Source organism: Puntigrus tetrazona, chromosome 1, assembly GCF_018831695.1.
Source record: "Puntigrus tetrazona isolate hp1 chromosome 1, ASM1883169v1, whole genome shotgun sequence".
Classification (NCBI taxonomy): Eukaryota; Metazoa; Chordata; class Actinopteri; order Cypriniformes; family Cyprinidae; genus Puntigrus; species Puntigrus tetrazona.
Window position 1 is genome coordinate 28,298,361 of NC_056699.1, and position 14,124 is coordinate 28,312,484.

The following is a 14,124-nucleotide window of genomic DNA, read 5'->3' on the forward strand; positions in this document are numbered from 1 at the left end:
AGAAGAAAAATTATGTTAATGAAGTTTATTTATTACCAATAAAGTTTTAGATTTTTTCGCTTTCCTTGTTTTATCTGTCCACTCTTAATGGTTTGAAGGGTCTGACATGAACTCCACTAGCATCAGAATGATCTGTTATTATGTCAGAGTTGGTGGAAATTCATTCATTGTGTAGCAATGTAGTCTTTTTCTATTTGCTTTCCTAGTGTTCCTTCTATGGAAACATACAATGTGCAAACATATTTTGATCATTTGTCTGCACGGACAGAAGGTGAAAAACAATGAAATATATTTACCCCTCAGAGGGATTGTTTGCTGTACATATGAAGAAAATGTGTTTAGCGTTGATATGTGATGAGTGTGAGCACCCTTAATAGGTCAAATATAAGCATAAATTATTGACTATTTTTAGTGACATAGGCAAAAACATTTGGGGCCTCCCTACCTTATATCATAATATAATAGTTCTAATAGAGACATAAGCCATTGATATGAAGGCTACCATCATTATTAGGAGAGAGCAAGATAGAGAGAGATTAAGTGTGTGCCTCTCTCAGCAGTGTTCCGCAGCAAGTTCAACTGCTTCGAGAACATTGCTACCGAGGAACATCATGTAGCTCAAAAACAATTTTACTGATAAATTAATGTAGCAGCACTGAAAACAAGTTTATTTCTATGTCTGCGTCTCCATGGAAATAGTTTGTAATTTTTACTCTATCATTTGATATATATTTATTTTTCAATAGGACCTCTTCTTCTGGGGTTCTTTTACTGTTGTAGATATCCCATAGTATAACAAATACATAACTTTGAATGAGAGAGCATGGCACGTGCCTAGAATGTCTGGGAATAAATCCGGCCCTGGGCATATGGGTTGTTGTAACCTGGAATATTCCGGCCCCTCTCGTACTGGTGGTGGATACTGAGGGAAAAAATCTGAAAGTAAAACTGGACAAGATAAGTGGATAAACTGGATCTGGAACTACACTGGCCTTAGCTCCACTGATGTATAAGATAACAAGATTTTTCTAATCAAGGACTAGTGGATGTTGCATGGTCATGTTGTCCACGTATGGTTGGCCATTGTTATATGTGCTGCCTCCCAACCAGTCCTGAAGGCTCAAACCCTTATACTCAGTTGACAGCCCACATATCTGTGTGCAGTCTTGCTGTATGTATTAGGAGACTGAATTAATGTTAAATGCTCTGTGAAGCTTGTCACTGTTGTGGGACGCCTGGATGCCATTGGCTTGCTGAATGTTGAAAAGTAGCGTTTCAGTGATAAAAAAATGCACATGCACCAGCAGCCACTTCTAGAGAATCACTGGTACCCAACCACATCCACAATATGAAGGTGCCACTTGCTAGAGTGAAGGTTATGTGGTGGATAGAACAAAGAACAATGAGTCCTGTCTGTTTCATTTAATAACTCGATTTGACTGTTTTTGACATTTCTAAATGGAGATACATGTGCTCGGATGAATCTTTAATTACTTCTCTATTACCATTCCCTGGGACCTATCCTCATAAGAACAGTAGCTCTCATGCATGCCCCTTACTCTTACAGTAAAAATATCTTGTGGTTATTCCAGACATCTCAGTTGGAAATTAGTTGAAAAGAGATATGGTGTATGAAATGAAAAATTACATTGTGTTTTTGCCCCCTAGTGCTCTTGCTGTTTCCCAAACCACTACATCGTTTGCATAGCTTAGTGAGTCGGCACAGGATTATGACTAGAATTGCATTAAATTAATGTTGTGCATTGCAGTACAAACTATACTTTCTATCACAAAGCGTATAAGAAAGGAGTTTAATCATCTTATAATCCAGCATTTGTCATGAATATGTGTGTATTGGAGTAGTTATTTTAAGTAGTTATTTTTAACTGTGAAACAAATACCCAGGTCAAAGCTGTCACCTTGTGGACAAAATAATCAAGGCAAAACATATGTGAGCTGCACATACAAAGCACACTGCACGAGTGGCGTGGTAGCCACGTAATTCACAAATAAAAACTGAATAACCAGCTTGATTACGTATATGTTGCTGTTAAAGTGGATGATTTGCTGACATGAAAGTGCTGAAATAAAAGTCCGAGGGCGAGGTTTGAGGCGAATCTGGATGCACCTTTGTTTATTTGATAATACCATAACTAAATCTAGCAAGTTTATATAACAGAGAGTTTGTATGCAATACAATCTGCTACCATAGCACACCATAGCAGGAACTCAAAGGAATTCAATGCAGGGAAAGCAGGAACAGGAAGCAGTGGCCCTGTGTAATAGTCCTTCAGTATGTCTTTTGGTCAGATCTTTTAACTTGTAATACAAATCTTCTGGGGTTCTTTTACACTTATACAATATAATCAATCAACTAGATAAGATGTGTGTGTGTGTGTGTGTGTGTGTGTGTGTGTGTGTGTGTGTGTGTGTGTGTATCAGTGTGCCAGTGCTGCTTATGTATTGAAGAGACAAAATGCCGTGCACTGTAGCCATTGGCTGTTACTGCAGAATATTTCACTTTCTACTTCCAATGAAGTAAAGTACCCTTATTACCGTGTGCAGTGCTCTTCGAGTATGTCGCTCATGAGTATACTTAGTGTCGAGTGGAACACGCTCCAAGTCAAACACGGAAGAGAGACTCGTTCAGAGACCTAAAATGAAACTAGACCCTTTAGTTAGATCTCCCATATAACTCCCTCGGCGATCTTAAATCCGAAGACTATATTCCGCGGTAAGTTTGACATGTTTAGACTTAAAGCATGGCGTAGCATAATTTTTGCGCCAAAAAAAATGCTAGAGGCAAGATTTTCTCTTTATTAATATTGCTGTTTTTAAGAGTCGATCGTAGTTCAATACTTCCGCAAAACATATGTTTCAAAGCACCTGCAGAGTCCGCCATTAACTGTTAATTAAGCGTTCAAAATCTTCGTTTATTCGAATATGTTCACAGTGATTGTATTTAGCAGGCTCAGGAGCAGGCACAGTTGTATGCTTTTATTTTATGATTAATACACCATTACTATCTGCTTAAGAGTGTTTACTAGAACTCAGACTTGTGCAGTGCTCTTCGAGACGACTTGAGTGTTACAGTGAACAGCTAAAGCAGATGGAGCACATCTCAGAAATCAGAAGTCCATTTGGTTTTGATACCTGTGAGTTTACAGGTTTAAATATTGGCGTCATAGCCATTTTCAACATTCTGTTTTTTCAAAATCTTCGTTTGTTTGTTTTTAAGGAGCGAGCACAAGTTAGTAAATTTCACCATTTACTATCTGTAAGGTATTTGTTTTCCATCCATTTGGGTTTTGATACAAACTAGTAAATTTATGGTGTTGTTTTAGTAGTGTCATATCTCTTGAGCATTGCTTTGAAATACCAATCTACAGTAAACTGAAGTGGATAAGCTGGATCTGAATTAAAAGACAATGGATCTGAAAAAACCACTTAGTTTTACTTCATGCAACTGAAAAAGTTGAAATGTATAATTGCTTATTTTACTGCAAATCTGTTGTTCTTGTCCTTTTGAAGATAATTACCAGATAAAGAGTCTTAAATCAGGTGAAACAGGAGAGAAACATGAGTCACTGCAAGGAGACAGAGGAGAAGCAAGAAAGAGGCTTGGTGCAGAACCCAGCTGTGTGTCAATGAAAAGTGATCGGTCCTTGAACAAACCAATTGATTTCAGTGATGGAGCTGTGGCGTCTGACCCCAGGTAAAATAAAGAAAGCCATGTATGAATTCAACAGATGCTTTGATTCCAAACTATTTGAAGTGCATTCAAACTACACAGTGCAACACTAGCTGGTGTTTGGGACAACAAATTGCTAAAAAAAAATATATATAATACAGTAGCTCAGTCAGAATTTGTAAATAAAAAGAAAATAAATGTTTTCACAATACAGTATACTGTTTCAAGTGATAAAAAAAACCTCGAAAATGAAATTAGACCTACCAGAATGATTTCAATACTTTAGTATTTAGTTTTACAGAAGGCAAATATTATTCAGAATGCACTGAAAATCAACAACCACGCTGTACACATTATATACTGCACAAAACTTATAATAAAATAGTGCATTAAAAAAATAATGAAATAATAAAAATGCTGATCCTGAAGGCCTTAGGCAGATTTCTTTGACCACAGCTACCACGATTGCTGATATATGACTGGACTTAAATTGGACTACTATAAACATACATTACTGAATGCAGCGCAACAAAAAAAAAAAAACAAAAAAAACCCACAGTTTGGCGAAAATAACAGATTATTAGAATAGATAATTTTATTGCACATTCATGGAAAAATAAGTTCCGTAAAACTAAGTTAGGAGTTCTGATAATGTTATGTTGAGCAGCAGAAAGAAGGCTTTGCTAATTCTAAAACAAACGTGTCTCTCACATGAACTGACCAAGAGTATACTTTAAATACTTGCACAATCAACTGTTTACTTGAAAATGGAGCTTTGTGCTTGTGTATCTACCTATCTCATTTGGCACAAATCCACATATCTGTATGCTAAACTATTATTTATTATGTAATAATAATAATGCAGTGTTAATGTGCTGGTATCTTAAGGACTGCTGTGGATATTTGACTAATGAAGTTTGTGATATTCTTTATATTCTGTGTGCTGGTCAGATCACACTGACAGAAATTATTTTTCAATGGGTTTTAATAGTTTTAATAATAATAACTGTACTTATGTCTTTTTAAAATAAATGAAAAGAAACCAAGCATAGTATATTTATTGTACACACAAACACACACACACACACACACAAAACCTATATTTTAATGCCAAGTGTAAACAGGATTTAAGGGTTAAAACAGTAAAGGAAAAAGAAAGAATGAATAAGAACCTGTCCTCATTTGACATTACAATAACTGTGCATCTAGTTTTGCCTCGGGATCCGGTCAAAGCTCTGTCGGAGATGGAGTTGAAGTCCTCCCTGAAAGGGGACTCTGCACTATACATTCTCAACAGACCCTCATAAGTATGTTTAGGCCTGCCGAGTCTGTCCAGATTAATCCACTGCCAGCGGATTGGACTCGTCACCATTTGGTGATCAGTTGACAGCTGCGTCCCTCTCTTTACCTGAGTTCCCGAGACATGTGGCCAGAGGTCAGATGGAAACAACCACTAAGGTGATCATCGACCACAGCCCCAGAGTCCTGGTGCTTGTACATGATGCTCGTTATGGACAAACCATGACTAGCACAGAAGTTCAACAACAGAACACCACTTTGGTTCAGATCAGGGAAGTCGTTCCTCCCAATCACGCCCCTCCAGGTGTCACTAGCAGATTGACAGAGTATCAGTCGGAGCACTTTCCAGCACCCCACCCAAAGACTCCAGAAGGCGGATACTCTGCACTGCCATTAGGCCCCTAGACACAAATAACGGGGAGAGACATATTCCCAACAGCCACTTATAAACAGGAATTGATAGCTTCTTTAAGTACACAAAAGATTGTTCAATCTAACTTGTTTCAGATGATTATATTTATCCATATTTATCAGATGCTTGTTATTATACTTATTCAGATAATTATCTTTAATTATTTATTACCAGAGGTCTGAAATTGTGTAAGAGCTGTCCCATGCATATTAGATAATTCCAGTTTTATAAACCTTTAAATTGAAATTGTATTTACTATCTTGTGTAATGTAATACTGTTTGTGTTTTTTGTATGTTGTGATCAGATCTGTGCCATCATCTACATTCCACTGTCAGACCCACATCAGGAGGACAAACCTAAAGCAGTCCTGCAGAAACATATACTGGAGACAGAAAACCTGCAAAGACTCAAGACCAACACAAAACCAGTATAAGGATCAAGTATGAGAGATTATTTGAGGGATTGAAACTCCAAAGAATGAAACCCCCTTGAACAGAATCTACACACAGCTCTACATCATAGAGGGAGAGAGTGAAGGAGTGAATAAAGAACATGAGGTTTTACAGATGGAGAAAACAGCCAGAACAAAACACTTACAAGACACTCCAGTCTACTGCAATGACATCTTTAAAGCCTCACCTAAACCAGGATGTGAGGAAAAGACCAGATCAAGACTGTTTTTACTAAAGGCATCGCTGGAATCGGAAAAACCGTCTCTGTGCAGAAGTTTATTCTGGACTGGGCTGAGGGAAAAAACAATCAGGATGTAGATTTTATGTTTGTGCTTCCATTTCGAGAGCTGAACTTGATCCGAGATCATCAGTACAGTCTTCACAGACTTCTGCTGGACTTTCATCCAGAACTTCAAGATCTGGACTTAAAGATTTATGAGGAGTCTAAAGTTGTGTTCATCTTTGATGGTCTGGATGAAAGCAGAATCACCCTGATGTTTTCAGATGATCAGAAAGTTTGTGATGTGACTGAGACTTCATCAGTGAGTGTGTTGATGACAAACCTCATGAAAGGAGTGATGCTTCCCTCTGCTCTCATCTGGATCACCTCCAGACCAGAAGCAGCCAATCAGATCCCCTCCAAATACATTAACCGTCTGACAGAAATTCAGGGATTCACTGATCCTCAGAAGGAGGAATATTTCAGGAAGAGAATCAGTGACGAGCATCAAGCCAGCAGAATAATCTCACACATCAGAAGAGCAAGAAGCCTCCACATCATGTGCCACATCCCTGTCTTCTGCTGGATCTCATCCACTGTGTTTCTGAAGCTCCTGAAAGAAGATCTGAGTGCAGAAATCCCTCAAACTCTGACTGAAATGTACATCCACTTCCTGCTGATTCAGATCAACATGAGGAACCAGAAGTATGAAGAGAGTGATCCAGAGAAACTCCTGCAGTCTAACGGGCGTAATTGTGAAACTTGCTAAAGTGGCTTTCAAACAGTTGATGAAGGGCAATGTGATGTTCTATGAGGAGGACCTGATTCAGAGCGGCATAGATGTCACTGATGCCTCAGTGTATTCTGGGATTTGCATTGAGCTTTTTAAGGAGGAAACTGTGATTCTTCAAAGGAAAGTGTATAAACTCATTCATTTGAGCATTCAGGAGTTTCTCGCTGCTTTCTATGTGTTCTACTATTATGTAATAAAACATATTGATACATTGCAGTTTAGTGATATTATTCATAACCTGCATAGAGATGCCGTAGATAAGGCCCTCATGAATGAGAGCGGACACCTGGATCTGTTCCTGCGGTTCCTGCTGGGCGTCTCACTGGAGTCCAATCAGAGACTCTTACAGGATCTACTGACACACACAGAGAACAGCTCAGCGAGTATCAGTAGGACCACGCAGTACATTAAAGAGAAGATTAAAGATGGACATGACCTCTCCACTGAACGATCCATCAATCTTTTCCTCTGTCTGCTAGAAGTGAAAGATCAGACTCTGTACAGAGAGATTCAGGAGTTTGTGAAATCAGACAAACACTCAGAGAAGAAACTCTCTCCTGGTCACTGCTCAACAATCTCCTACATGCTTCAAATGTCAGAGGAGCCACTGGATGAGCTGGACCTCAGAAAATACAACACATCAGATGAAGGGAGAAGAAGAATGATACCAGCAGTGCTAAACTATAGAAAAGCCCTGTGAGTGTTTAATAATGTCTTAAAGGGTCATATGATGCAATTTGAAGTTTTCTTTCTCTTTGGAGTGTTGCAAGTTAGTGTGTAAGATCCCTGAAATTGCAAGGCTAAAGTCTCAAAACCAAAGAGATTCTTTATAAAAAACAAAAACAGCTCTTTTAAACATGCCCCCACTTTTCTACATTAAGAGTGGATTTATTTTCAAATAATTTTTTTTCTTGCTTTTGTGTTGTTGCGGCACCATGTTGTGAAAGTGAAACTATACTGAACTAAATTATAACCATAACACTTGTGTTTTTCCTCATGTTTCAATCACTGTCAGTCTTACTGGCTGTAATCTAGAGTGCTCAGTCCTATGAAATTGTGTCATTAGCTCTTCAGTCTTCAAACTCTGTCCTGAGAGAGCTGGATCTAAGTAACAATGACCTCCAGGATTCGGGATTGAAGCTGCTCTCTGATGGACTGAAGAGACCAAACTGTCTGCTCGAGATACTGAGGTATTAAAAACATAAAAAAGGATAATTTTTTATTATTTTGCTATAATATCGTTGGGTGTTTGTATATAATATGACTGTGTGTCTGTAGGTTGTCAGGTTGTATGGTGACAGAGAAAGGCTGTGGTTATTTGTCTTCAGCTCTGAGTTCAAACCCCTCACACCTGAGAGAGCTGGATCTGAGCTACAATCACCCAGGAGATTCAGGAGTGCAGCTGCTCAAACACAGACTGGAGGATCCAAACTACTCGCTGCAGATACTCAAGTATGTGAAGCAGTTATGACTTATATGTGCATCTGTGTGGTTTAGGTTAGCAAAAGAGAATTTTTGCAGCTTGCCCTGACTTCATTGTACCAAGGAGCCATAAAGAGACATCAGGGAGGTCAAGAAATTAGAAGTCAACCGAAATGGGTTTTCTCTGGCTGATGCCAATATTTAGAATTCTGAAAAGCAATGGCTGATATATAAAGCCGTTTTATTTCTTCTTCACCTTACAAAAGAGAGTTGCTATATTTGTCCTGAACTTTAAAAAAAGTATCAAAAGAGTGTAGAAGTAATTCAATCTAGGCAAGAATGCAAAATTGGTTAATTGCCAATTCATTAAAATGCCAAATCTGCCTGATTAATCAGTCTGCTGGAGTCTATAAAGAATTTTCAGAGCAGATACACAAGCATTATATTCACTGACAGACCGGCAAAGTAAACACAAGGCATAAAATACACAGGATAACTAAATGAAGTAAAAACAGTGAGGCACTAATGAAGAAAACCACAATAACAAAAAACTACAAGACTAGACAAAAGAAGCAGGATGCTTTCTCTCTAAAGGGTTTAAAATGACATGAGGAAAGTAAATGATGACAGAAAAGTACAAAACTATAATTTTATTTAACAATCATATTCAATAATTTTGGTTTTTGTTTTGCTTTTTCAGTTTGGACCATGGAGGACATATCAGATTGAAACCAGGACTGAGAAAATGTAAAGCTCTCTCTCTCTGTATCTCATGCTATTCTTACTATTTCTGCAGTATCTGGTATCTATGCATGGAATACCGGATGATCTACTTTATTTGACAGAATCTGCTAAATATAACTCAGGTCTACTGAAATCAATATAGAAGCCATGTTTGAAATACTACCATACAACTACTATACTGCAGTATGCTTTGTGTACACTTTGAATAGTATGTGAATTTTCTGTATGCACAAAAATACCTGGATTACCTGCTATATTGAAATTCGATAAATGCATCTGAAGACACTGTGTGGGATAATCTTTCCCGGAATGCATGGCACTCCATGTGACTTTCATCTTCAAATATGCAAGTGGGAAGTGGATAGAATGTACAGTAACTAATTATAAATTTAACACTTTCTATATATACACATGATATAGCCTATATTTACATGTAAAGTACAAATTTTGGTTGTGTATCTAAAATCAATATTGTTAGTAAGACATAAATTGTCCTTTAATCTACAGAACATTTCAGATCAACTCAAATGATGTCACCTTTATCTGTATAGCACTTACAATACAATACTGATATCAAAAAAAATTAAATAATAATATGCTATTATAAAAATAACAATATGCTAGGAAGGAACTGTGTGTATTTATTCTAAGAGCTCATGTAGAAAAAACGTTCATATCTGTGCTGTCAGTGGGCGTAAGCGAGTAAGCGTTGTGAGATGTGTGTTGATAAAGCAATCAACGTGTTTCCAATCTGCCTTGTGTCAAACTCGTGCTGCAACTTTTCTCAACTTTACTCATCATATCGGATCATACAGTACTGAAGTATACACAATGTTTACTAGTATGAGCCTTATTAACAAGCCCTGTGAGCACATCTGTTTTGTAAAGTAACAGCTTGACAGCCGTGCTGAATTAATGTTGTGTTTGTCATGTGACAATTAAGCACACTACTCTGAAACATTTGTTGCTTATTATACTCTGTTTCACACACTATTACTCATAAAGTAGTAGGCAGACACACACACACACACACACACACCTATACACATTTCTGTGCATATTTAATGGTCATAGATGATCTAATCTCTCTTCTTGTGTTCAGAGCGCCTGTGATCTCACAATGGATCCAAACACAGCACACACTCGACTCATCCTGTCTGAAGACTACAAAAAAACAACATGTCTGAAAAAGATCAACCCGTATCCTGATCATCAGACAGATTAGAGAACCAGGAGCAGGTTCTGTGTAGAGAGAAATCTCACTGGGCGCTGTTGCTGGGAGGTTAAATGGGAAGGCTCGGGTCATGTAGCGGTGGCATATAAAGGGAATCAACAGGAAAAGTGGGATTGACAGTTGGTTTGGTCTCAATGAAATGTCCATGGAGTATGTGCTGTTCTGATACAACTTATACTGTCTGGTACAATAATAATAACAAAGGGCGTGTTGGCCCTTCATCCGCTCTAATAGAGTGAGGAGTTTATCTGGACTGAGTCGGCCGGCTCTCTGTCCTTCTACAGCGTCTCTGGCACACACACACTCACACACTTACACACATTCAACACCACATTCACTGAACCCCTCTACGTAGGTTTGGGTTGGTTTATCCTCAAGCTTCAGTGTCTCTGTCAATCCAGGGTGTAACCTCTTGTGAGGATCAACAGAGACACATACAGAATTTATGATTCACACTTTCACTGTGTTTTTGCATTTTCAGTTTAGCTAGTTTCAGTAATGCATATGTGTTCATTTTAAATCTGTTCTATATTAATTCTATAATATTATTAGAAACACATTTTTAATTATTGGAAAACGCATTTGGGTGTACAATTATATTTTTAATAACTTTAAGTCATATGTATTTCTAAAATGGGCTCACTATGCAGAGCCTTGAGCATGTGACATAATATGTGCTTTTGTCTCCTTTAGTACTTAGTTATCAAAAATGTGAAGGACATGTATAATAAATGAAATTTTACAGGTTGAAGTGGATTTCATTTGTATCACTAAAAAAATGTGTTGAGTTAAGCATTTACTATTATATTTTTGAAGGCAAATTTTCTTTTTTAATTTTATAAAAAGCGCTTCTCCATAGAGGGTTAAATCTTAAATATCTAACATGTTTGATATAATGTCCCGGGGCATGAACCTGATTTGTTTGTTAGTTTGTTGTAATGTGCTCATATGCAATTCTTGTTTAGTATTAAATTGATATGTAGTAAGATCTAAAGGCTTATGTAAAATCCACTCTGGTGACTTACGTGTGGAGCTCCTGTTTGCTATACATAATAAAACAAGTTTTACAGTAAAATCCAATAACGTTACTGTGTTTTGGTTTATAACACTGACATTTGTAAACATCCTCTTTGCTGTTTTCTATCACGTTGTGACATATCCTTTAGCGTGGCCTCCTTCAATGAAAAGTATCCATCAATGAACATTTCTGAATCTGAGAAAAAGCAGTAGGACATCCAGGAACTACACCGTCTACTTTTTTTGAATACTGAGGTGTTGGACATACTAATCACATGCTATATAGTAGGTAATTAGGCATGTTAGAACACAAATTAAATACGCCCATATCTCATAAGATTTTGGGCAATTTTGCCAACTGTTTTATGGATATGGAGGATTCATACATGCTCATTTTTCTGCTACTTTTTTTGCCTGCTATATAAAATGGAAGCCTGTCCTCTATTTCACGTGTCTCTCTGATTTCTCCACTCATCTCTGTGACTGTTTCTGGATGGACATTGTTGGAGTCTCTGCTTCAGCGAGTGTCTCTGTGAAGCTGTATCTTATTCGGAGCAGACATCAGAATCTCAATAGTGGTAGCAATCAGAATGCTTAAAGTTTTAAGAGTTTCAATGTGTAATTTTGAGATGCGTTTACTCTTGAATGGCAATGAACAGTTATTTTTATTGCCATTAAAAGTGAAATAGCTAAATTTAAACACGCTGATTTTCAAAAGAAAATTTCAGATGGCAATTAGAGGTTTTGCATCTAAAATGTAGAATGGTTAAATGTACTGATTTCTCATCAAAGCCACTTTGTGTTCAGAAGTGATAGAGAGAACAAAGGAACGTGGTGGAGGAGATGGAAATGTAGATGTCGGAAAGATGGACATAAATATAAATATATATTTAAACCTGAAGTCCAGTGTTTACATGCTGATTTTTCTTCTTGAGCAATGGAGCTTTTTGATATCTGACCTTAGATAACTTGCAATGCAGAGTATTTAAAATAGTATTTAATCAGCCTTTAGAAACAAGTTTTAAATGTTGTTTTGCATTGCCTATTTCATTTGTTGGTTTATGTTTAGTTGTGTTTGCTAGCCAACAGTTCAGGTTTATTGAAGAAGAGTTTATTAGACCCAAAGAGAGTACAAGAAACGTTTTTGTATGAGTTGATTGTTTATGTATTAATGCATTTACACAAGGATCTGAACACTTTGGAAGTGTGTGTACTGCAGTATAAAGGCTGAGTGGTAAGGGTTAGACTGTGTATTCTCTGACACTAATGGAGTATTTTTAACTCAATGAGATAATAGTACAAATGCTGACATGTCAATGATTTTTTCAGTGATTAATATGCAATAACATATTATTAACTGATATACCTATTAGCCATTTACCAAGGATATGTTTGATTCTGTCATAATATATTGTGTTAAAGATAACATGATTTGTGCATTGTTTGCATATAACTCATTTAATAACATATAGTCATGTTTTCAAATTATTAGTTAACCATAATCGAATGTTTTTTTTCAGTCAGAAAATGTGTACTAGCACCCCTAGTCAAGGATACTTAAAAATCATTTTAAGTATATTTCTAGAGAACAAACAAAAAGCCCATTTCGAAGAAGTGTGTAAAAAGCAGACTAAAAGTATACTTTTATACTATTTTTATTTTAAAGAAGTATACTAATAGGACACTTGAATAAACTTGTTTTCATGAGGTTGATAAAATGGCAATTTTGGACCCTGCTAAGCAGTTTCTGTGTACAATCATTACTCGTTGGGTTTATGTCCTCATGATATTTCAGTCCATGACCACCGTTCATTATCATAGCACTCTCATATGTTTGGTTTCTTAGCCACTCAGGTTCATATGTTTTCTTGCTGTACACAAATGCTTCTTCGAATCTTCCCGTCTTCAGTGCGTTTTTCCTTCACCATCCCAATCCTGCCTCCAGCTTGACCTTTTGGCGCTGGTATAACTCAGGACACAATTCTTCAAACTGGTCCAGGAAGTCCAGCATCTTCTGGTCTCACTGCAGTAGATTTCTCCCTGGACGTGCTGGCCTTTCCCTGGAACATCGAGCAGGAAGGGGTAGTTGTTATCGGTGGCGATCCACGGCGGGTATCGCTCTACAGTTTGAGCGTGGGCGGCGAACTCAGCTGACCGTTAGCAGTGTTTTTTTATTAAGTAGTGGTAGGCTGACCTTTCTTCAGTGTGCCGTAGACAAAGACATGATGCATGTAAACTGCAGGAATGACAACATTGATAATGAGCTGTGGAAAGAAGTGCTTCATTAATATTCAAAATGAACTCATATAATTTCAGGTTTTAATTTGCACAGAACATTAATTTTCTCAAAAATGTGTTAAATGCAAACGAATAATTCACCACTGTTTGTTCGTTTTTCCAAATGAAATAAAACTATGAACAATTCAACACGTCAAAAAACAAACAAAAAAAATCCTTCTAGAGCTTTTACACATTTACCCACTTATTTGTAAGCAAATAAAACAGCTAAATAAATTCTTTGACATAAAAATGAATGTATAAACATTTTACATGACCCACACTTAATATATATTTATAATTTTTTATTTGTTTTTTCTGAGAAAGCTTGTATTACAAAGGATCAGCTGTTGAGGTCAAGTTCTGGGGTAAACACACTCCTCAGCAAATCTTTATCTTAAAGAAGTAAAATTATAATTATAACAAATGTCTTTGACACATTATTATACATTTTTAGTGTGTTCATGTTTTTTTATGAATATTCACATTTATTAAACTTGTCGTATGTTTTATTTAAAACTTCAGATGATCAAACATTACATCCAGTTTACATGAAAACACT

At 36.9% G+C, this 14,124-nt stretch overlaps 1 pseudogene; it reads left to right on the forward strand.

The window, feature by feature from the left end:
- The first annotated feature begins 2,577 nt into the window (after positions 1-2,577).
- Positions 2,578-10,676, forward strand: LOC122349372 (annotated as a pseudogene).
- The last annotated feature ends 3,448 nt before the right edge of the window (positions 10,677-14,124 follow it).